Genomic DNA, 22,135 nt, shown 5'->3' with positions numbered 1-22,135 from the left:
ACGTTGGCGCAACTGCGCAGCGACGCCATTTTCCATAGCGCTGACTAGACGCCGACGCTCATTAGAGCCACTAGCGTCTTTATAGTGTCTTAGAGAGGCCCCACACTAGCGTCTTTAGAGCGCCGGCGTCTAGTCATCTCTATGGCTGATGCTCGACGCAACGTTGGCGCAACTGCGCAGCGACGCCATTTTCCATAGCGCTGATTAGACGCCGACGCTCATAAGAGCCACTAGCGTCTTTAGAGCGTCTTAGAGAGGCCCCACACTAGCGTCTTTAGAGCGCCGGCGTCTAGTCAACTCTATGGCTGCTGCTCGACGCAACGTTGGCGCAACTGCGCAGCGACGCCATTTTCCATAGCGCTGACTAGACACCGACGCTCATAAGAGCCACTAGCGCCTTTGGAGTGTCTTAGAGAGGCCCCACGTCTTTAATGGTGCCATCGCCTGTGGAGTAGATGGCGTTAATTTCAATATTTAACAAACTGTCACATATCTGGATCAAAGTCAAATGGCGTTCTAACAGTTTTAATCTTCTGTCGAAAGATGGCAGTAAATTTTCGGTGGCAACTTAATTTTAACAATCCGCCTCTATTTTCAAATTATCTTTGGTACATATACCTAACAGTTTGAAATTTCAAATAAGTCTCCCAGTTATAAAGACATCAAAGAGTTTATTACGAACATTAATTCCCATCCGTATAGGTTTAAATGCGTCGCCTCAAACGTTGCCATTATTCCGTATGAGTTAGTTACACACTTCACTGTACTGAACGAAAAAGCCGTACCTCTATACGAGAATAGAAGGACATACGCTCTTTTAATACGAGACTGTTAAACAATACAACATATAAAGACAGTTTATTTGGCACTAACTGCAGTCTTCGTTTCAAACGACCTTCTGTTGCCAGTTTCACTGTGTTCACACCTTTTCATGCCAAGCGAATTAAGACTGTATGTTTACGATGGAAGGTTCAAAAACGGACAGGAATATACTGTGAAAAGTTTGTGACCACAGATAAAAGTTAGTTTGAGATAGAGGAACAACACAACTGTTGCGGAGTTTGTTTATATGCGGTTTCAGAAGTTTGTGAACATGCAAATGTTAGGTGAACGGGAAACAACACATCTTGTTATGGTAACCTCATATTGAAGAGAATAGTGCATAGATAGAGTGCATAGATAGAGGTTAGGTATTCGTAGCAGTATTGGTTCCGTTCTGTCGCGTTAGTAGTTAGTGGCAACTTCATTGGTTTATGTATTGAATAGTATTACTATCTGTAAGAATTATTGAGAGGTTAGGTATTCGTAGCAGTATTGGTTCCGTTCTGTCGCGTTAGTAGTTAGTGGCAACTTCATTGGTTTATGTATTGAATAGTATTACTATCTGTAAGAATTATTGTACCGTTTGTACCCAAATAAACATTAAATTTTGAAGTCACAGTCTATTTACTGCCATCTTTCGATACAGGATCAAAACTAAAGATGAAAATGTATTGAAAATATAAAAAATAATAGTATATGGAGAAATGATTTATTATAATTATTATTCATGTTCTTCCACCGATATGTGTTACAATTGTTAAGAGCCAACAGGAGTGGTCATTTCTCCATACAAACGTACTCGACTGTTTCCTCCGTGGGTTTTGAAGCTAGAGCAATGATTTTTTCAACACAGATTAATATTGTCAATATCTGTGTCGGACCGTTTTGCTTTTTTTGATATTTTTATTTTTTAAGGCGCTAGAGCCCTTCAAAAATGGCCAAAATGGCCTAATTGATTATGCCGCAATGAGAGGCGTGGTATTCAAAACTGATATCAATTAGCCAAAAAAGCAAAACGGTCCGACACAGATAATTTTATAATCATTTAGATTTCCAAATTTGGTTACGATTGGTTAAGTTTTGGAGGAGGAAACAGTCGAGTACGAAACCTCGATTTTTGAGATTTTTACGCAGGATTTTTCGCCTTGTCCTTATCGCACTAGTTTCAGGAGCCGCTTCCGTTAGCAAGACGGGTATATTTACCTAAAATATTTAAATCTCAGCTCCTGTTGGCTCTTAAATATCAAAAGGTGTCGCCGTCTATACGAGTATAGGTCAAAGGTATGTCACCATCTATTCGAGCATACATTTTTCTTGATTTTCGGAGGTAAGTTTTTATCTTAGACTTTATTTATCTTATATGAAGTTACATACCTTTGGTCATATTAATGACATGGTGATAATAGTGATGCTACGAGATAGATGTTGTTATTCGAAATTTAAAAAAGTTAATTTATAAACAGAGAAAGTTGAAATAGATAGAGAGATAATCTAATTTCTCAAGCGATGGTACTCTTTTTGGAAAGGGAGCGAAACGTTGCGATATTCCAATATGTCAACGTGTTTAAACAATTAGTATAGTCCGACAAGATATTGCAGAAAATTATTGAGGGCGCCACTTCCTACATAACTGTGTCACATGTTTTTTTTAGTTCCATTTTATTTAGTTCTACTATTTTATGTCGCACTATAGTATTATACGAGGCTACTTTAAATGTGGTGTTATTATTAGTAAAAGAGCCGAAATCTCTTAAACAAATTCTATATTTCATTACAACAATGTTTCATTCAGTCCTAATTAAATGAAAATCGTTTTACACATCAATTTAACACCACGGACCCTCGGAACGAAGATATATGAGGGCATAAAGCTCTAGATGTGGCAATAAATACGCTAAATCTAGAAATATAGGTACGTATATGCAGATCTGTCCGTTAGATCTACCTGGCGTTTCACCAAAGTAAAAATTGTCACCTGGACAATACGCCGTACAATGCTGATCCACCAAGTAAATATGGATAGACGCTATGTACTGTCCTCACTTATCAACCCGGAAATGAACGGCGAATTGACCGTGTTAGGTGTCAATTGTCAGCGTTGTGAAACAGGGCCCTAGCATAAGTCCATCCATAACCATTGCGAGCGCGGACTTCTGGCCGAAGGGCGTGGTGCCCGCGTGGTGTTTCGGCGGTTCCGTGGGAATCTGCCTAATCCTACACCGGAACATGCAACACACCAGAAAACCACCGTGTCGCCGAAATAATTTAATTAAGTTTGTAAGGTATGTATCTATGGGCCTTAGTTGCCTGACAATAAATGATACTTATTATATTATTATAAGTGGGCAAACTGTCAATATGTCAATTTGGCATTGATATGCCTGCGAACCGATCTCCGCTAGACACACACTACGCATTAGAAAGAGTCGGTCTAAGATACTTTTGCACTAACTTTAAACAAAGGGTGGAAGTGCCATTATAAATATCATATTTTTATAAACAAAATGACGTTTATGGTGGCTCTGTCGTAAAGGGATTTCTCCGCCCTTCTCCTCTTTATGAGCCCTTATTTTTTTAACAATACGAATAAAAGCAATAAAACTACGAAAAGTAAACAATATATTTCCTACACATCATCTATTAATCACTCATGGAATACGTTAGTGATTTATAGCACCTAGTTTGCAAATAATGCGTGGCGACAAGTTACTTAGTTTGTTATCGTCGTACTTGTCAGCGTGATGATAAATTACTACATATATTTTTTATTCGCACGATGTTACAAAATGATACCTTCTTATTTTTCACATGGACAACGCTATCCATCTTTATACGCCCGCTGAGGGCTGAATATGGCCGTCACTTCATCACCCTGGCTGTCACTTCTGACAAGTGCCATGTGTCAGTGACTCGTGTCTCGTGTCACGATGGGTAAAGCGCGACAACCATTTCCGTGCTGATAAATGTATGTACAGTCGCCATCAGATATATCGGAGCGCCCGAGGTGCTCTAAAATATCTGTACACGCACTCTAGCGCCTTGACAATAGAGGCGTGTTCAGATATTTGTGAGCGCGTTGGCCGCTCCGATATATCTAATGGCGATTGTACGTATTGCGTTAGGTTAGTTGTCAGGTTCTGTCCTGTCACTATAACAAGGTGTAAAAAAATAGTGTGGATCCGTTTAAGGGCATATTTCGGTTTCGTGTTCTGATTAGGAAAAAGTAGGCGAAAAGTTTTTTGACCTTTGCATGGAGGGTTGGCCGACTTGGACAACCTGCCTATAGAAAAAAGTACTTCGGGTCAAAAAAATGTCTTCTACTTTTTGCTAATCAGAACACGATACCGAATATGCCCTCGGATCTCCACTATTTTTGTTACACCTTATATCTGGCTCTGGCTTTAGGCAGGCGTGGCTTACTCCGCGATTTCGTCGCTTTGCTACAGGTAGCTAAAAGTACATCCGTTGCACACCAATTTTGGTGGCTAGCCATAAGCCGCGCGTGGCGCTGTCGCCACCTAGCGGCCATATCTGTCCTGATCGTAACAGACGCGTTTTGTTAGAGAGTGAGTCTTCTGTACCTAGTACTATTATTTATTCTGTGCTTTAGGTAAGGTTTGCACGACGGATCCGAAATGTATGGGAAGATCCGCGGATCCGGATCCAGATCCGGATAATTGCATACATTTCGGATCCGTCGTGCAAACCCTAGCTTTAGGTATAAATAGCTATGCTGAGTTGGGTCCATTTCGTGATGCACACATACTTAATGATTTTTATTTTATTGCTGTTGATGTCTGTACATGATCGTACATGTTTTGTGATCGTCACAACTAATATCTTTTCCTTTTTTATATTTAAATATATACAGGGTGCCCAGTAATTAATGGATAACCTTCTAACCACCGACAGGGCACCTTAGGCTGGTCCAGAGAAGGCACTTATAGATATAGTAAAAGTTTCGTGGGTTTCGAGATAATCGCACTTTTCTAAATTTGAAGTATGGTGCTAGCTATTAAAAAGCGGCCAAGTGCGAGTCGGACTCGCCCATGAAGGGTTCCGTATTTAGGCGATTTATGACATAAAAAAAAACTACTTACTAGATCTCGTTCAAACCAATTTTCGGTGGAAGTTTACATGGTAATGTACATCATATATTTTTTTTAGTATTATCATTCTCTTATTTTAGAAGTTACAGGGGGGGGGGCACACATTTTACCACTTTGGAAGTGTCTCTCGCGCAAACTATTCAGTTTAGAAAAAAATGATATTAGAAACCTCAATATCATTTTTGAAGACCTATCCATAGATACCCCACACGTATGGGTTTGATGAAAAAAAATTTTTTGAGTTTCAGTTCGAAGTATGGGGAACCCCAAAAATTTATTGTTTTTTTTCTATTTTTGTGTGAAAATCTTAATGCGGTTCACAGAATACATCTACTTACCAAGTTTCAACAGTATAGTTCTTATAGTTTCGGAGAAAAGTGGCTGTGACATACGGACGGACAGATAGACGGACAGACGGACAGACAGACATGACGAATCTATAAGGGTTCCGTTTTTTGCCATTTGGCTACGGAACCCTAAAAATGACTGAAAAGTTCGATTATCTCGAAAACCACGAAACTTTTACTAGACCTATAAGTGCATTTTCTGGACCAGCCTATTAAGGTGCCCTGTTGGTGGTTAGATGGTTATCCATTAATTACTGGGCACCCTGTATATTTCATTTGTACCTATCTCCTATTTAGGCATGAAATGAAACACATCCAGTGCATCTAAATCTGTTATACCGGCGTAGCTCGTAGCTTGTGTGTGACACAGGACGAGTGGTGGTCACCGCACTGATTAATTACATGTCCGTTTAACTGAAGGGTACCTACGTAGGTACTAGGGTTGCCAGATGGTCGGGATTTGGCGGGATTCTCCAGATTTTTTGCATGTGTTCCCGATTCCCGACCAAGTCCAAATTGTCCCGAAAAACAGGTTCACGTTATAAAACAATGATTTCAAGTTCCGAACTGTCGTCGAGGGAGCGCGCGGGGCGTGCGTGGCGAGAGATTGTGCGGTGAGGGAGCGATGATTTTTTTTTTCCCGACTTAAGTCCTTAAATCCCGAAAAAATTATATGTTTTCCCGATAATAGCGCCTTTCGATCTGGCAACACTAGTAGGTACCCTTCAGTTAAACGAACTAGGTATGTAGGTAAGTACATGTGGCGGCCTCGAAAAAAGGGACATTAGTGTTGCATGAAAAAGGGACATATTTTAGTTAAAACATTTATTTCAATCTCAATCTTTAATGCTACAGAACCGGCCAATAATATATCACCTTCATGTTTTTACGGTATAACTTTTTTATATTTGTGTGTGACTTCCACCTCACGGCTTTAGGTAGTCTAGTAGTACCTAATGGTACGGAACCCTTCGTGCGTGAGTCCGACTCGCACTTTGCCGGTTTTTTGTTTTATTTCAATATTTTTTTTATAGTAAGTTCATTTCTATTGACACATAGTATCCAGAGCAAAATTGTTTCTATCTAATTATAAAGTAGGAAATAATATTGTTTGTCTGTAAGTACTAATGTTACCTACATACATATTACAAAGTCGTGCTTATTATATCTAAGTACGTAATAAAATAATATTAATATAGTTTCTCAGAATGCCTATAAGGACTGGTATTATAAAATTAGTCACAGCAAAACGATCAATGGAACATAAAGTCCTTCGCTGGTAAGTCGTAAAATCTCGCCGTCCCTTTCACACTTCCACAGTTTATTTATGAGGGAAAGAGAACGCGGCCTACATTGTATGTTATAGCCTTACGCCAATACTAAGGATGTAGAAAGGTTAAATAATAAAGTTTTTTACAGTACCAGTTTTAAGCAGTAAAAGCAAAGTCCATGATTGCTATTTTAAAATTTGCATATTGCAAGTTACTTCGTTTCACCTGTTTGTTTGTCTGTCTGTAAACATGTTTGCGTAACTTTTTAACGGAACAAATTTTTAATCCAGAAGCGCTGGTGGCCTAGCGTTAAGAGCGTGCGACTTGCAATCCGGACGTCGCGGGTTCAAACCCCGGCTCGTACCAATGAGTTCGTCGAAACTTATGTACGAAATATCATTTGATATTTACCAGTCGCTTTTCGGTGAAAGAAAACATCGCGAGGAAACCGGACTAATCCCAATAGGGGAACCTCTGGCTTAAAAGGACAGATGGCAGTCGCTTTCCTAAAAACTAGTGTCCACGCCAGAAATGCCGGGACAACGCGAGGAAGATGATGAACAAATTTTTAATCTGATCTAGACGTGTGCGCCGCGCCGGCGCGCCGCCGCCGCCGGGTTTTTTTGCCACGCCGCCGCCGCCGATAAATGATCGGCGTGAAATCGGCGTGACCTTGAGTGTTGTTAATTAGCTATTTCGAGTTGGTATTTGGATTACAATATGGATTTTTTGTATTATATATGTTACAGTTGTCAAATACACATCCATTATTAATTAAATGAAACAGAATAGCCAGTTGCACAAACTATTTGACACAACAATTAAAATAACAGTAATCCAAAGTATTCAACAAAAATGAGAGAGCGATAATTATGAAGTAGGATTCCTGTTTATTGTGATTGTGAGTTCACATTGCCTCACAATACGAAGACAGAATGCTCCATGATGAAAAGTCTTACAATTAACTAGGCAATGAAAACAGGGCTCATTGTAGTGGAGTCAAGCAAAAATCTGAGAACATTCATGTGCGATAAACTCTCGAGACCCTGAGTTTCCTATAAAAAGTCGTGTGCCAAAAATGTCGAGAACAAAATGAGAGACAGAGTGACAACACTGTAGATTCACTGTCAATCTGGCTAACAGCGCAAATGCTTGCCCCGCGGAAATGTGCAAGCTGTAAATGAGTAAAGCAACATTTTGTTGTCACTCGATGCTATGGTTACAGTCACCTGAGTCTTTCAATTAACCAAACACTTTTGTAGTAGTTATAAGCCCTTTCCATAATAGACTATCTAACAAAAATGATAATATGACTTGGTATAAAACTTCTTGTAACAAACTGTGCTATTATTGTCGCCTTCCTGACGGGATTAACAACAAGAAATACATCGAAATGGCGACTTTTCTGAAGAAAATTGAAGATGAAAGTTCTAGAGAGGTGGAAAGCGATTACGAAAAAGCGAGCTAGTTTGAATATCTTGGGTTGATAACCAGTGCCGGTGGTTGCACCGCCGAGATACGCCGCAGAGCTAGTATGGCTAAGAGTGCTATGGCTAACCTCGACAAGATCTGGAAGAACAGAGGTATTCGAAGTGCAACTTAAGCACGCTTGGTACGAGCTCTCGTCCTTTCAATATTCCAGTATGGTGCCGAAATGTGGAGCCTCAAAAAGTGTGAAGTGGTTAAGGTTGGCGCTTTTGAGATGCAGTGTTAACGAAGATTGCTGCTTATACGAGGGGTGTTCAAAATATTCTCGGTATGAGAATGAAAACAAACAAGTACGAAAAGTTTGATATTTTTATTTTTCAATATACTCCCCCCCTATGTTCATACACTTAAAAGATCAATCAATCATTTTTTTTAATCCCTCGTAAAAATATTTTTTATCTTTCGTGTAAAAATGCTCCTCCACTGCCGCCTTCAATGCTTCATCGTCAGAAAATTTATTTCCACGCAGATCCTTTTTAAGATTGGGGAGCAAAAAGAAGTCGCTGGGGGCTAAGTCCGGACTATACGGTGGGTGAGTAACAGTTTTAAACCCACATTCAACAATAGCTGCCTTGGCAATATGAGCAGTATGGACGGGGGCGTTGTCATGCAGAACAGGGATGTTGCGAACATCCGCATCCGCATCCGCAACCGCGGAACATCCGCATTATTTTCAACATCCGCATCCGCATCCGCATCCGCATAAAATCGATGCGGAGCTTATGCGGATGCGGATGTTGAACAAGTCGGTACAGGAACGTCTTAGCGGCGGCGTAAGTGCTAGGTAATTTCGTCATTACCTATAACGAAATCGTCTAGATCCAGAAAAGTCGGCCAAGTTACTGTTTATTAAATATAACGCACCTATATTCTTGCTCAAATACTAAACGTTTGTTTTTTTAATAAAAAAAATACTAAAAATGTAATATTTGACGTTTTCTAAGTACTTAATCTTGACATCCGCATCCGCATCCGCATCCGCGGATGTGAGCCTTTAAAAATCCGCATCCGCATCCGCATCCGCGGATGTCAAAAAATCTGCATCCGCAACATCCCTGATGCAGAAGCAGAATACCTTTGGTTAACTTTCCTCGCCTCTTTTCTTTAATTACATCCTTTAATTGACGTAGAATGTTAGCGTAGTACTGTCCTGTGATATTTACACCTTTTTCTTTATAATCGATTAGTAATACTCCTTCACAATCCCAAAATATCGTGGCCATGACCTTGCCAGCTGAAGGGATGACCTTGAACTTCTTGGGATGAGCTGAACCCTTAATGTGCCACTGCATGGACTCTTGTTTACTCTCTGGGTCATAATGATGAACCCAGGTTTCATCTCCAGTAACTATTCTTTGCAGCACCTCATCAGGATTTTCACCGCACAGGTCCATAAAATCGGAACAACAAGCTACACGCATGTCTTTTTGAAGCCGAGTCAGCATTCGCGGAACCCATCTTGCACTTACTTTTGACATATTAAGATGGTCATGTATAATATCATATACGGTACCAATAGAGAGATTGGTTACTTGTGCTATAGATTTTACCTTCACTCGACCATCTTCCAATATAAGTTTTTCCACTTTATCAATATTTTCTTGTGAAGTAGCTACTACAGGCCGGCCAGGTCTAGGGTCATCTTCAATACTCTCCCTTCCGCGTTTAAACTCGCTTGACCACTTTTGAATGGTAGATAAAGAAGGAGCAGACTCACGGTAAACACAATCCATTTCCTCTTTTATGGTTTTTTGATTTTTACCCTGTTTTGTCAAGAATTTTATCACGCATCGATGTTCTAATTTAGTTAACATTGTCAATTCGCACAGGATGTTCATGTTTGTTCAGCAATTGCAGAAAAACAAAAGACTATCTCGGTTCGAATTATACTTTTTTTTAATGTCAATGAATAAACCTTAGCGGCCAGTAACGAAAGAAATTTTAGAAGAGGTCGTAAGATATCAATACCGAGAATATTTTGAACGCCCCTCGTACCTTGGACAGCTAGAAGAACAAACCCCTCCATTCTCAGAGAGCTCAATATCGCCACTCAGCTCTTCACAACATGCAATGGGTGAGCTGGTAAGCCCTTAGATTCTTCGGACATATTATCCAACGCATGATGTGGAGAAAAACATGAATTTAGTCCGAATGAATGGCAATCGTGCTTGCGACAGTCTGCACCGTGAAGTTAGGCTTATGACCGCACGAAATGGAAACAAATTACATGTGGTCGCGATCCTCAGCAATGAAAAAACGAAAAAGGAGATACGTCGCATTGAGCCTGATGCTTGTACAACAAAAAAAAACAATTAAAAGGAAGCCATAGCAGTCCACTATGTCATGGTCACTATGCCAAATTTCAAGGGCATTTCTGTTTTGTTAAAGTACAATATTTTTAAATAATACGAAAAACCATGGAAATCATGAGAAAATGGAGGGTTACCGATCGAAGGTCAATGGGACCAGGTAACCCCTTATTGCAAGCCAGTTACTAGGGAAATCAAGTTATTATATAGTATGGCTCTTCTCAGGTGAACTTTTCGCTTCGAACCTTAATCTTTCAAACAAAGGCCATTGTCTCTATTATCGCAAAGCCGCTAGCTCGAGCGTTAGCACGTGCCAGTACAACATTCATATTGAAAAACAACCGGTATCGTCATAGTATTAAGGTTCAAATTTAATGTCACTGATATTCTAGATATTACGTTTTGGTAGTGTAGGACGATAGACCGCCCCGAAGCGAATACGGCACTCATATTATTTTGATACTTAGTGTGGTGTTAAAAATGAAACACGGTTATTTATGATAAAGCGTTGTATATTTGTTATATAACAAAATCTAAGGTAACAATGTAAATTTAAGATTAATAAGTTTACGTACTTACTACTAGATAAAATCGTGTCATAAAAAATCAGATATAATCAATTTCTTTCTTATAGTCGCTAGGGTCGCTAAATGATAAAATAATGTGCCCCACTACTCATGCACACGGATCTTGCACACCGCTCTTCTCATAAACCTATTGTATTTACCTATGCAAAACAATAGTAGTCAGGTCGCAAATCCTTATCAGTGTTTTTATTGTCACTGTGCGTCGGCATCACTTCAGAGGTGCTAATTTCACAGTAGGTATCGTTATTTTAAAGATAAGAAAAAATAACAATGCTTGCAGCTGCACCTTTGTAAATTATTACATTTACCACCGCAAGCTAATAATTTAAATAAAACAATATAATAAATATGTAACTACGTTTCATTTTTAACACCACACTAAGTATCAAAATAATATGAGTGCCGTATCGCTTCGGGGCGGTCTATCGTCCTACACTACCAAAACGTAATATCTAGAATATCAGTGACATTAAATTTGAACCTTAATACTATGACAATACCGGTTGTTTTTCAATATGAATGTTGTACTGGCACGTGCTAACGCTCGAGCTAGCGGCTTTGCGATTATAAAGACAATGGCCTTTGTTTGAAAGATTAAGGTTCGAAGCGAAAAGTTCACCTGAGAAGAGCCATACTATACCTATCCTATATTCATTTACAAACCCTATTTTACTCACAGCCTATTTAAAACTATACGTAGTTCACTGACCAGCAACCTGGATTGATCAAATTTTCAAGAAAAACAACAATTTAATGATTTTTCTTAAGAAACATGAAAGTCAAGGTCACGCCGATTTCACGCCGAAAACACGCCGCCGCCGCCGATTTTTTGGCAAAGTCTAGCCTATTAACATACATCTCATCCTCCTGCCCTGATCCCGCGTTATGTGGGGTCGGCACAACATGTTTTTCGTTTCCATTCTCCTCTATCTTGCGTCACCTCAGTACTATTAATAATTATATAAGCCTATTAACATACATCACTACATAGTGTAAAACAAAGTCGCTTCCCGATGTCTGTCTGTCCCTATGTATGCTTAGATTTTTAAAACTACGCAACGGATTTTGATGCAGTTTTTTTTAAATAGATAGAGTGGTTCAAGAGGAGGGTTTATGTATAATTTGTTAACACATGCGAAGCCGGGACGGGCCGCTAGTATTACTATAATCCTTTAGTTACTCTACTGCTTCTCATTTTCGCACATTATTTTGAGGGCACGGTCTTTTAGTCACTGGCGAAACAATTTCAGTACAGTCAGCAGCAGAAGTTGCTAAGCGGGCGAGGTGTTCAAAATGATCTTGACGCGACTTTATTGTTAAGAGAATAAGAGCGTGTCAAGGTAATTCTGAACACCTCACTCGCTTAGCAACTTTTGCTGCTGACTGTACTAACAGTCGTTTTTTTTAGCCAACTATGAGGCGACGCGCCCGCGCAGAGGCCGTCCGGATTACTGGGGTCATTTAGCGAAGCATTTCTGTATTTATTTTTTTATAGACATTTCTATAGTCTACTGAACAGAGCCCGTACCATGAGTCACTGACAATGTCAAAATCAAAACTGACATTTACGCTATCGAGAACGTAATTTACTTTCTATACATCTCGTTTGCACTAATATGCGAGTACGAGCGAGATGTATAGAAAGTAAATTACGTTCTCGACGGCGTTTATGTCAGTGCCAAACTGATGGTAGCCGTACTGTAGTCTACTGTTACTTGTCTACCATTCATTATCAATTCTCATCTACTAAAATGTACTCTTGTGGCTCCATAAGGGAAAAGCTCGCTTTTATATTGCCTATTCAGTACCATATTTGTATCCTTGTGTATTCTATACAGTAAAGAGTTAAATTAAGTTGAAGATAATCTAAAGGACAGACCAGAACGCATGCGCATGCAGGACGGCTTCGGGCGTAGTAAGTCGCCATCAGATATATCGGAGCGACCAAGGTGTTCACAATACCTGAACACGCACTCTAACGCCCTGACAATAGAGGCGTGTTCAGATCAGGGATGTTGCGAACATCTGCATCCGCATCCGCAACCGCGGAACTTCCGCATTATTTTCAACATCCGCATCTGCATTTCATGCGGTACAGGAACGTCTTAGCGGCGGCGTAAGTGCTAGGTAATTTCGTCATTACCTATAACGAAATCGTCTAGACTCTAGATCCAGAAAAGTCGGCGAAGTTACTGTTTATTAAATATAACGCACCTATATTCTTGCTCAAATACTAAATGTTTCGTTTAAAAAAAAACTAAAAATGTAATATTTGACGTTTTCTAAGTACCTAATCTTGACATCCGCATCCGCATCCGCATCCGCGGATGTGAGCCTTTAAATATCCGCATCCGCATCCGCATCCGCGGATGTCAAAAAATCTGCATCCGCAACATCCCTGGTTCAGATATTGGTGAGCGCCTTAGCCGCTTCGATATACCTGATGGCGACTGTACAATGCTTCCGTTCTGCGTTTCGTAAGACTAAAAACGCGTAATTAAGAGGGAAGCGCACCTTTTCATACAAACGTAGTCCTCATTTTCCTCCCTGGGTATTAACATTATTGAAAATATATCGACATTATTAACTCACATTTATAGACGGAACATTTATAACGCAATTTTTTTAAATATTATATCGACACAATTAATTTCAACCACAGCTATGCTCCTACGTTTTATTAATTCGTTTTTTTTATTATCATAAGAGATAGGAGCATTTAAAAATTTGTATGAAATCTGTTTTTCGCTGCTAACTTTTACAATAGTAAAAAAAAGTCAAATATAGGGGCATAGCTACGGTTAATATACATCAAATCATCTTCCTCGCGTTGTCCCGGCGTTTTTCCACGGCTCATGGGAGCCTGGGGTCCGCTTGGCAATTATGTAAAAATATATATTTTCCATGATGTAAGAGGAAAATGGGGACTACGTTTGTATGAAGAAACGGCCTTCCCCTTTCCTCTTAAAACCTAGGGTTTGCAGTTTGCACCGCATGAGGTTTTACTCAATGAACTAGACTAGAATAACTATAGAATTCTGACTAGACCTCAAAAACGACCCCACGGAAATTGAGCCATGAGCAACATGGCTAACGTATTCAACGAGGTTCAAGAAAGGCGAATAAGACCCATCATCGTAACCGTAACCACCTAAACCCGGCAATTTAAATGCTATTAGGGTAATATTGACAGGATGATATTTGTAACTACATATTTAGCTGGTACAGTCGTATCTTATCTCCTCGTATTCTTGCCTTGAAGAACATCCGTCAAACACGTAAAGTATAATTAATATTTTATAGTAGGTACCTACTTACTGCAATATTACAATGAGTTATAATGAAACTATCTTTGTAAACAGAGATATTATTTATCTCAGGTCAACACGGTTCCGAAGAGCAATATTGCAATTAAGTCGAAACATATTAATTGAAGTGATATTGAATGTCAAATGTACTTTATTAAAAGATATAACAACATAATTTTAAAACAATTCGCCGGCTGAGAATACGTTTGTGCCATATCCATTTTTGAGCAAAATCGTTTTTTAATGATTTCTAAAATAACAAAAAATATGCTATAATTGACACTAATCGGTTTTTTGGAAAAGCATATTTTTCAAAAATGTTGTGCCATATCCGCATTTTACTAACCACACTCTGTTAACAGAAACTTATCACAAAAATGTGACATACTTATCCAAAACTTTTGTGTCTTTTGTGTCATTGTACGTTTAACATTTACTCATCAAAAACGGATATGGCAATAATAAAAGTGCTATTATTTCATGATTACCACTATATTCACAATATTTGTTTAATACTATAAATAGTAAACATATGTGCCTGCACAAACGTATTCTCACCCAGCGAATTGTTGAACGGCCTCATAGCATAGCCGCTAGTGACTTAGTTTTACTCGTATGTTGTTTTCATTTGTATTTTGTTGAACATATTTATGGAAAATAGCGTGAAATAAAACATAAGGTTTGTAAATTTATTAATTAGTGTCATAACCACTACAATTACCAAATACGGCATTCAACGGTAAAGTTAGGTTGATAAGATAAGATAAAAGATAGTTTATTCATGTAGGCATAATTACAATGCGCTTATGAACGTCGAATAAAGCTACACCGGCTCCAAACCCTACACCTCTGCCCCGAGAACTACGGTAGATTTGCAATGAATTGCAACATTTGCAACATTGATAAAGGGGTTTGGTAAATAATATGTGGTACAGCAGTCCCACAGTCACAATATGACCTAAAGACCTTCTTTGATAACATATGCCCTATTGCCCTAGACTTACACGTGTATATGAACAAGCACTAAGACGCATAAGTAATCAACATAATCATACTTAATCATGTAAGTACATAATAATAAGTAGTTGAAATTGAAACGAAGAATGTTTTATCAATTTAAAACACGTGATAAAGTTGATAGAAATGAAAATGATTAAATAATACTACTTATACACAGCGGCCAAAAAAACGAATAAAATCAGTAAGTGACAGATTGTATACGTATAAAGCTAAAATGATAAATAGTGACAAGGAAGGCGCGGAACGCGTTGTTTTACAAAAAGCACAATCGGATTAGGACTAACCTCGAAATCTCTAGAAGAGTGTTGAAATTTGGTATGTATGTTAATTAAAGGTCTCTTTTTCTCTCGCACTATTTGACATTTGGGGACCTCGAGGAACTAAGAAGGTTGTTCGTCTTGAACATTTACTAGTCCCTGCCTATACTCATACCGATAATCCGCCGCCTGCCTGCAATACAGTCATATCTCAAAACGTATGATCATAGGAGATTCAATCTTAACTAAAAATAGTAAAAATAATAAAGTTACCACGAACGCTATAAAGGGCTGTGGTGTGTCGGGATGTGGTTTAAATTCAATATACGCGATATTATAATCCGTTTTAATAGTTTTATTTTTAATAAACTTAAGTTTCCTTTTAAAATGTTTTTGGTGCCCAAGTGGCCGTATTGATTGCCTTTATTGCAGGCACCAAATAGGGTGTCGTTGGTTGCCGTTAGAATACAAAGGCACTTTTTATTCGATCCAGTAGTAAACAACTTTCCATTAGGTATTTCATGTAATCATGCATGATAACTTACTGATCACCTGATTGTTACGTTCCTTTCTCATTTTACATAATTTAACATTTGCATGGGTGTATAAACTAGCTATTCCTCCATTGGCCTTTTGCGTCTATTGCAGACAATTTATGGTGCAAATCGGAGAGACAATGACCTCTCCAGACTTAACACCGCCTGGGACGGAATTAAGGAAACGCAGGGATGCCCAGCACCTGCATTACCCTCTCGGCTTCACTGTCTTAACCCACAGGAAAGGCGAGCCAATACGTGTGGAGGCAGGTCGGCTGCAGGAATCTGCCGCTTATTTCTGGTTGGACCCTACTCGCGCCTTACGGTAACTCCATTCCGGGATTTAATTTTGGAGTATCCTTCTCCTAGATGGATTGCAAGCCAATGCTAAGAGGTCCATCTCCCCTATGACGAAACAACTTTTTGCTTCGTTTGTGGACTTAGTCGCCTCGTACGACACCCTTATCCCATGTGAGGGTTGGCGCTATTCTAAAGCCGGCCACCACACGGCACAAACTAGCTATTAGCTAGGCGCATATTAAGTATTTGGTAGAAATATCCGTTATAAACAAAGAGAGTGTATAAGGGAGAAGTAGACGCGGGAGTTGGAAGGGCGGAAACTCGGCGGACTTTCTCTGATCAGATCGGGGAAATCCTGAAGAGAGGCCATGGCCTTTCAAGCCTTGACATATCTAGAGCACCCTAAACCGGCGAGCGTGTATGAGGACGTGTTATGAAAGTGAAGGAAGCGAAAGATACCCGTCAGAATCGTAGCAAGTGAAAATCCGTGGTATCTGCCTACCCCTCCGGGAAATAAGCGTGATTATAATTATGTATGTATGTATGTATGTATCTATCCGCTATAAACGGGTAAGTCTGGTAGCTCCGTTTGTAGAGCAGCGGGCTTGTACCCCGGAATTGTAAATTCGACCGACGATTCGGGACCGGGACCTTTACACACTTATAACCATATTTGTTATTCATCTATCATCATATCTATATAATGTCATCATCTATGTGCGACCAACCGCAAGCAAATGCGCTATGCGCAAACAAATGCACAGGCAGGCAGGCAGGCTATGGGGGATACGGGTAATCAGAGTTGCGGTTAGTACAAATATATTGTGCTAAGTACAAGTATTGTTTACTACTGCGCCATTTAAGAGCTTAAGAGTCACACGAACCTAAGCCACCACCAAAAAAAGGCATATAAAAAAATCTTTTTTGAGGTTATTCTATCCTTTTTAAAACACTTTCTGCTAAGAGGGACAGGAAAAGGTAGTATGTAGTTTCTCTGTCCCTTTTAGCAGCTAGATAAACAAGGATAGATGCAGTCTCTTTTTGTGCCATTCTACGTTCAATATAACGTTTAAAACATTACAACTAACCCATTAAACGCCCACAAATCGCACATTTCAGAAACGCACTAACTCCAGACACGTTCAACTATCATCGCAATGTTCACATTACCGGCACAGTTTTCTAGGCAGTAATGTAATTTTTACGAGCGCGTACGTCGCTGATTGGTTGAAGAATTGTTAACATTTAAAGCATAGCAATATGGCGGCCACGGCGGGTAATTAACTTTTACGATTCTGTTGTCTTAATTGGAATGCTTCGATAGGATATGAAACAATGTATCAGAGTTAAGGCAAGGTCCTTCCGTCAGTTACAACTACCATTTATTGGGAGTATTCGTATCGATCTTTAGCCTATGGTGTCCCACTGCTGGGCAAAGGTCACCCTCTCTTCCACTCATCTCTATCTAATTGTCAATGGCTATAATAATAATATATAAGTCCAGTAAGTACCTAGACTTGGCTCACGAAATAACCGCCATGTGGGATGTTGATTCGACGATCATTGTCCCGATAGTTGTTTCAGCGAACGGTCTAATAGCGAAGAGGCTCGACCAACATCTTGAGAGACTCTCGCTAGGTGGTTGGATCAAGGGCCAGATGCAGAAGGCGGTGATCTTGGACATGGCGCGGATAGTCCGCCGGTTCCTCTCTCTGCGGCCCTGACCACCGGCAGCTTGGGCCTTGCCCCGCTGCTGGCGGCACCCTAGGTTAGGTTTTTTATAATGTGTTTATATGTATTTTTTATTGTTTTGTAAGTGTTTTTATATTTTACTTTTATATTCATGTTATAAAGAACCTAAACTGAGAAGATAAATAAATAAAGAATATATAAGGTATAATATAGAGGTACGACGTTGTGTCATAAACATATTTATACTTACTTAACTAAATTTTGATGTAGTTTAACTTTAACCGATGTCTATGATGTCCGAATTAGGAAAAACTAAATTAGGTACGATCAATATGCTCAATTGTATTTTTATATACCTACGTAATTACGTATAATAAGTCATTATGAATTAGTGTACATTGAATGAGATATTATCAAATCAAAATTTGAAGGGTTCACGGTAAGAACATGTCTAGTCACTTCAGAAAATTTAGTCAGAAAATTTTTTTTTGCTACCACTGTACAATATATGCAACACGCCTTTTTAGGGTTCCGTAGCCAAATGGCAAAAAACGGAACCCTTATAGATTCGTCATGTCTGTCTGTCTGTCTGTCCGTCTGTCCGTCTGTCTGTCCGTCCGTATGTCACAGCCACTTTTCTCCGAAACTATAAGAACTATACTGTTGAAACTTGGTAAGTAGATGTATTCTGTGAACCGCATTAAGATTTTCACACAAAAATAGAAAAAAAACAATAAATTTTTGGGGTTCCCCATACTTCGAACTGGAACTCAAAAATTTTTTTTTCATCAGACCCATACGTGTGGGGTATCTATGGATAGGTCTTCAAAAATGATATTGAGGTTTCTAATATCATTTTTTTCTAAACTGAATAGTTTGCGCGCTTTTTTTTTAGTTAAAAAAACCTGGGCACGGAATTAACATACATTGTTCCAAGTTTTAAAATCGCGATTACTCAAAATGTTACTAAAGTAACTAGACATGTTATTTCCCCTTCATTTATAATATTAAGTAGGGATAACAACTTGCAACACAAAACTAACAAGACTACGGGCCATAACATAAATTGCAATTTTTTATCGCATTTCTGCGAAGTCTGCACCACACGGTATTATTGCAGTTTTACAACTTGGACCATTAAAAGGTACGATTTAACATTTTTACAATCCTTAATTGTATATTATAAAAGTTTAAGGCTGCTCATTGTGGTACAGTGCACCCGATTTATGATTTTTGGGCTTGATGAGGCTTGTTGTCGTTTTCAATAATTTAAAAGCAATTATTGTTTAAAAAGTCAAGTGTAGTAAGTGGCTAATCCATACTAATATTATAAATGCGAAAGTGTGTCTGTCTGTCTGTCTGTTACCTCTTCACGCTTAAACCGCTGAACCGATTTAGTTGTAATTTGGTATGGAGAGAATTTGAGTCCCGGGGAAGGACCTAGGGTAGTTTTTATCACATAAATCACCTTTTAAGGGGGTGAAAAGGGGGGTGGAAGTTTATATGGGGAATCGATAAAAAGCAGATTGGATAAAAAACAAGCTAACCCTAACTCCACGCAGACGAAGTCGCGGGCAAAGGCTAGTTTAGAAAATAAACGGCAAATGAGATCCTGGGATTTCGTTTGGATCAGTAAAATACAATTGTAAATAAAGATTTGATTTATGTGATTAATAAATATGTGCTGTATAATAATATAAGAGAAACTCCGCTGGCTCGGTCACCTGGAGAGGATGGGAGAGGATCGTGCTGTGAGAAGTGCGTATGTGGGGCGCCCGGGCGGAAAACGTCCGTCTGGGCGTCCCAGGTACCGCTGGAGTGACGAAGCCCTAAAAGACCTGTCCGCACTCGGAATACCCAACCGGCGTAAAGGGGTCTCTATTGTTTCCCAAATAGTTTTAAGCCATAATGTATTGTTTGCCCGAATTTTCGTTAGTCATAATTCTTTAGGTTCAGAAACGTGTCACTTTTCAGGGTTGCCATAAAACAAACCTAACCTAACCTATCTATAGGATAACCTAACGAAAATCCTGATATGTTAACGGTTTCAGTTTTATGACTAATGATAATATGACAAACAATACATTATGACTTAAAACTTTATGAGAAACAACGGGACCCCGGCGTGAAGTGGCGCATAATAGGGCAGAGTGGCGCTCTCTTGCGTCGGAGGCCATGATACTTTTTGGGTCGCTGAGCAAGTGAAGTAAGTACGAAAGTTACTCTGTCTATCTATATGTCTGTTGCATTATCAAAATTTTCAACACCCTAACAGCGTTTTCACTCTGTCCAATCAGATATCGACCCCTGAAAAAATAAACAGCCGCTATGGCGTAGTAATTTTATTTCAGTTAACGCTTTATTTTGAACACTAATTATTAATTAAATGGACAAACAAATACAAAATGGCACTTTTAAATTTGACTTCTTTGTGGTCGTATCCGACATCCAAAATCGGATCGGACAATATATTTTCAGAAGTCCACCCCCTTAAGATCGCATAGTCCGAATTCACACCGGCGATGCGGCGGACATAACTTGTTTGAAAAAAAAGCATCTTTAATTATTGTTTTCTGTCTGTCCTTGTCTGAATCTAATAAAACAGTGACATGTAGTAAATGAACTGTTGTAAAATTGTTTCACTCATAGCTTTATAGTTTAGCATAAAATGAAATGTTAACGGTTATTACTAGGTATACAAGCTCCACTAAGAAAGTTATATCTGTCTGTACCTCTATAATAGCACAATGTTACCTATTTGGTATAGTTTATTCTACGACCTAAATTAATTTCATGATTGTTTTAATTTGCTTTTAATGTCGTGTCGTGAGGGACATTTGACAATGTATTTATTATAACTCCAATATCTGGACACCGACGCTCACGCGATACGACCCTAGTATGGGGTGGCCCTAACAAGAGAAAGGTTGTAAATTATTATCAAAGCCCTATATATATGCGATATATAATTGTTTACTTATGGCACTAAATCCCTATTAGTGCCGCAAGTAAACAATTACATATCGCCCTTATAGACAAGCGATAATATACCTTGTGCTTAAAAACATAAGCTTCTTGACTGTTTAAGGTCTCTGCCCACTACACCGTATCATACCATGACCGTGCTATGAACGTATCAAGCACGGAATGTAACGCGACACGGACTACTATGCCCACTACACCGTGTCCACATCGTTTCATATTCGTGCATAACGGGCTTAGTGACCGTAGTATCCGTGTATCATCCGCCTATCATCCCCGTAGCATCCGTCTATTCGTAGTTTCATCTGTGTTTTCGCGTGAGCCAGATTTTAGGAAGAGTATCGAATAATTTGGACATGAAAATTATTTGAATTGTTAAAAAATTCGTATTTTCAGACTATTACTTTTCGTCATCCATTTTAATATTCCAATTAACGTGCGTCTTGTAAAACTGACGGTATTAGACTGGCAAGAGCAAGCAAGAAATATGGCAAAGCGTTTATAACGGGCTTAGAACGGTCACCATACGCGGTTATAACCCGTATGCTCACCGTTTCGCCGCCTGCACGCACCGTTCTGGCAACGTTGTGTGCCATGCACGGAGCGTTTCGGCACTGGCAAAATATCCTCGCCGACAATTTTTGACGGTCCGTGCATGGCACGCTACGGGTATGGTCGGTGACGGAACGGGCTAGTGAGCATCGAAAAAATGGTATTTGCTTATGCTCGTCTATGAATTGGTGTTTAAAGACAGATAGAGACAGATGGATTACGATTTTCGATGTTCGCTGTAGCGTATATAATAGCATTAACAATGACTCACGCTAGAACGGTCCGAGTCTGGGCCGAGGCATCCGACACTACGTTAGCTATACCGGGTGATCGGTGATCACGTGAAGCTCTCTATAGAAAACGATGTGTGTGACGCCTCGGCCCGGATCCTGACCGTTCTAGCGTTAGTCATCTTTTATGCTAATATGTACAGTCAAAATTGTGTAAGTGTTGTTAAAAACCGTTTTTCGCTATCTGGACATATGTGGCACTAGTTAATAATGTAAAACATGGAATATCCTTGTGAGTCTAAATGTACATCAAAATGTACATATT

At 39.3% G+C, this 22,135-nt stretch overlaps 1 protein-coding gene and 1 long non-coding RNA gene across 3 annotated transcripts in view; one reads left to right on the top strand and one right to left on the bottom strand.

The window, feature by feature from the left end:
• Positions 1-4,906, top strand: part of LOC134655765 (uncharacterized) — a 64,367-nt gene extending 59,461 nt beyond the window's left edge. The window contains exon 3 of the long non-coding RNA XR_010097460.1: positions 4,892-4,906. This is a non-coding gene — a long non-coding RNA (uncharacterized LOC134655765). The remainder of the gene's footprint in view (positions 1-4,891) is intronic.
• LOC134655722 (protein doublesex-like) overlaps positions 1-22,135 on the bottom strand; it is a 261,764-nt gene that overhangs the window by 146,966 nt on the left and 92,663 nt on the right. The gene's annotated exons all lie outside the window — the stretch shown is intronic.

The sequence above is a fragment of the Cydia amplana genome, chromosome 17 (assembly GCF_948474715.1).
Source record: "Cydia amplana chromosome 17, ilCydAmpl1.1, whole genome shotgun sequence".
In the NCBI taxonomy this organism is placed as follows: Eukaryota; Metazoa; Arthropoda; class Insecta; order Lepidoptera; family Tortricidae; genus Cydia; species Cydia amplana.
Note: the sequence above shows the minus strand (reverse complement) of the source record. Positions and strands in the feature narration are given on the sequence as shown.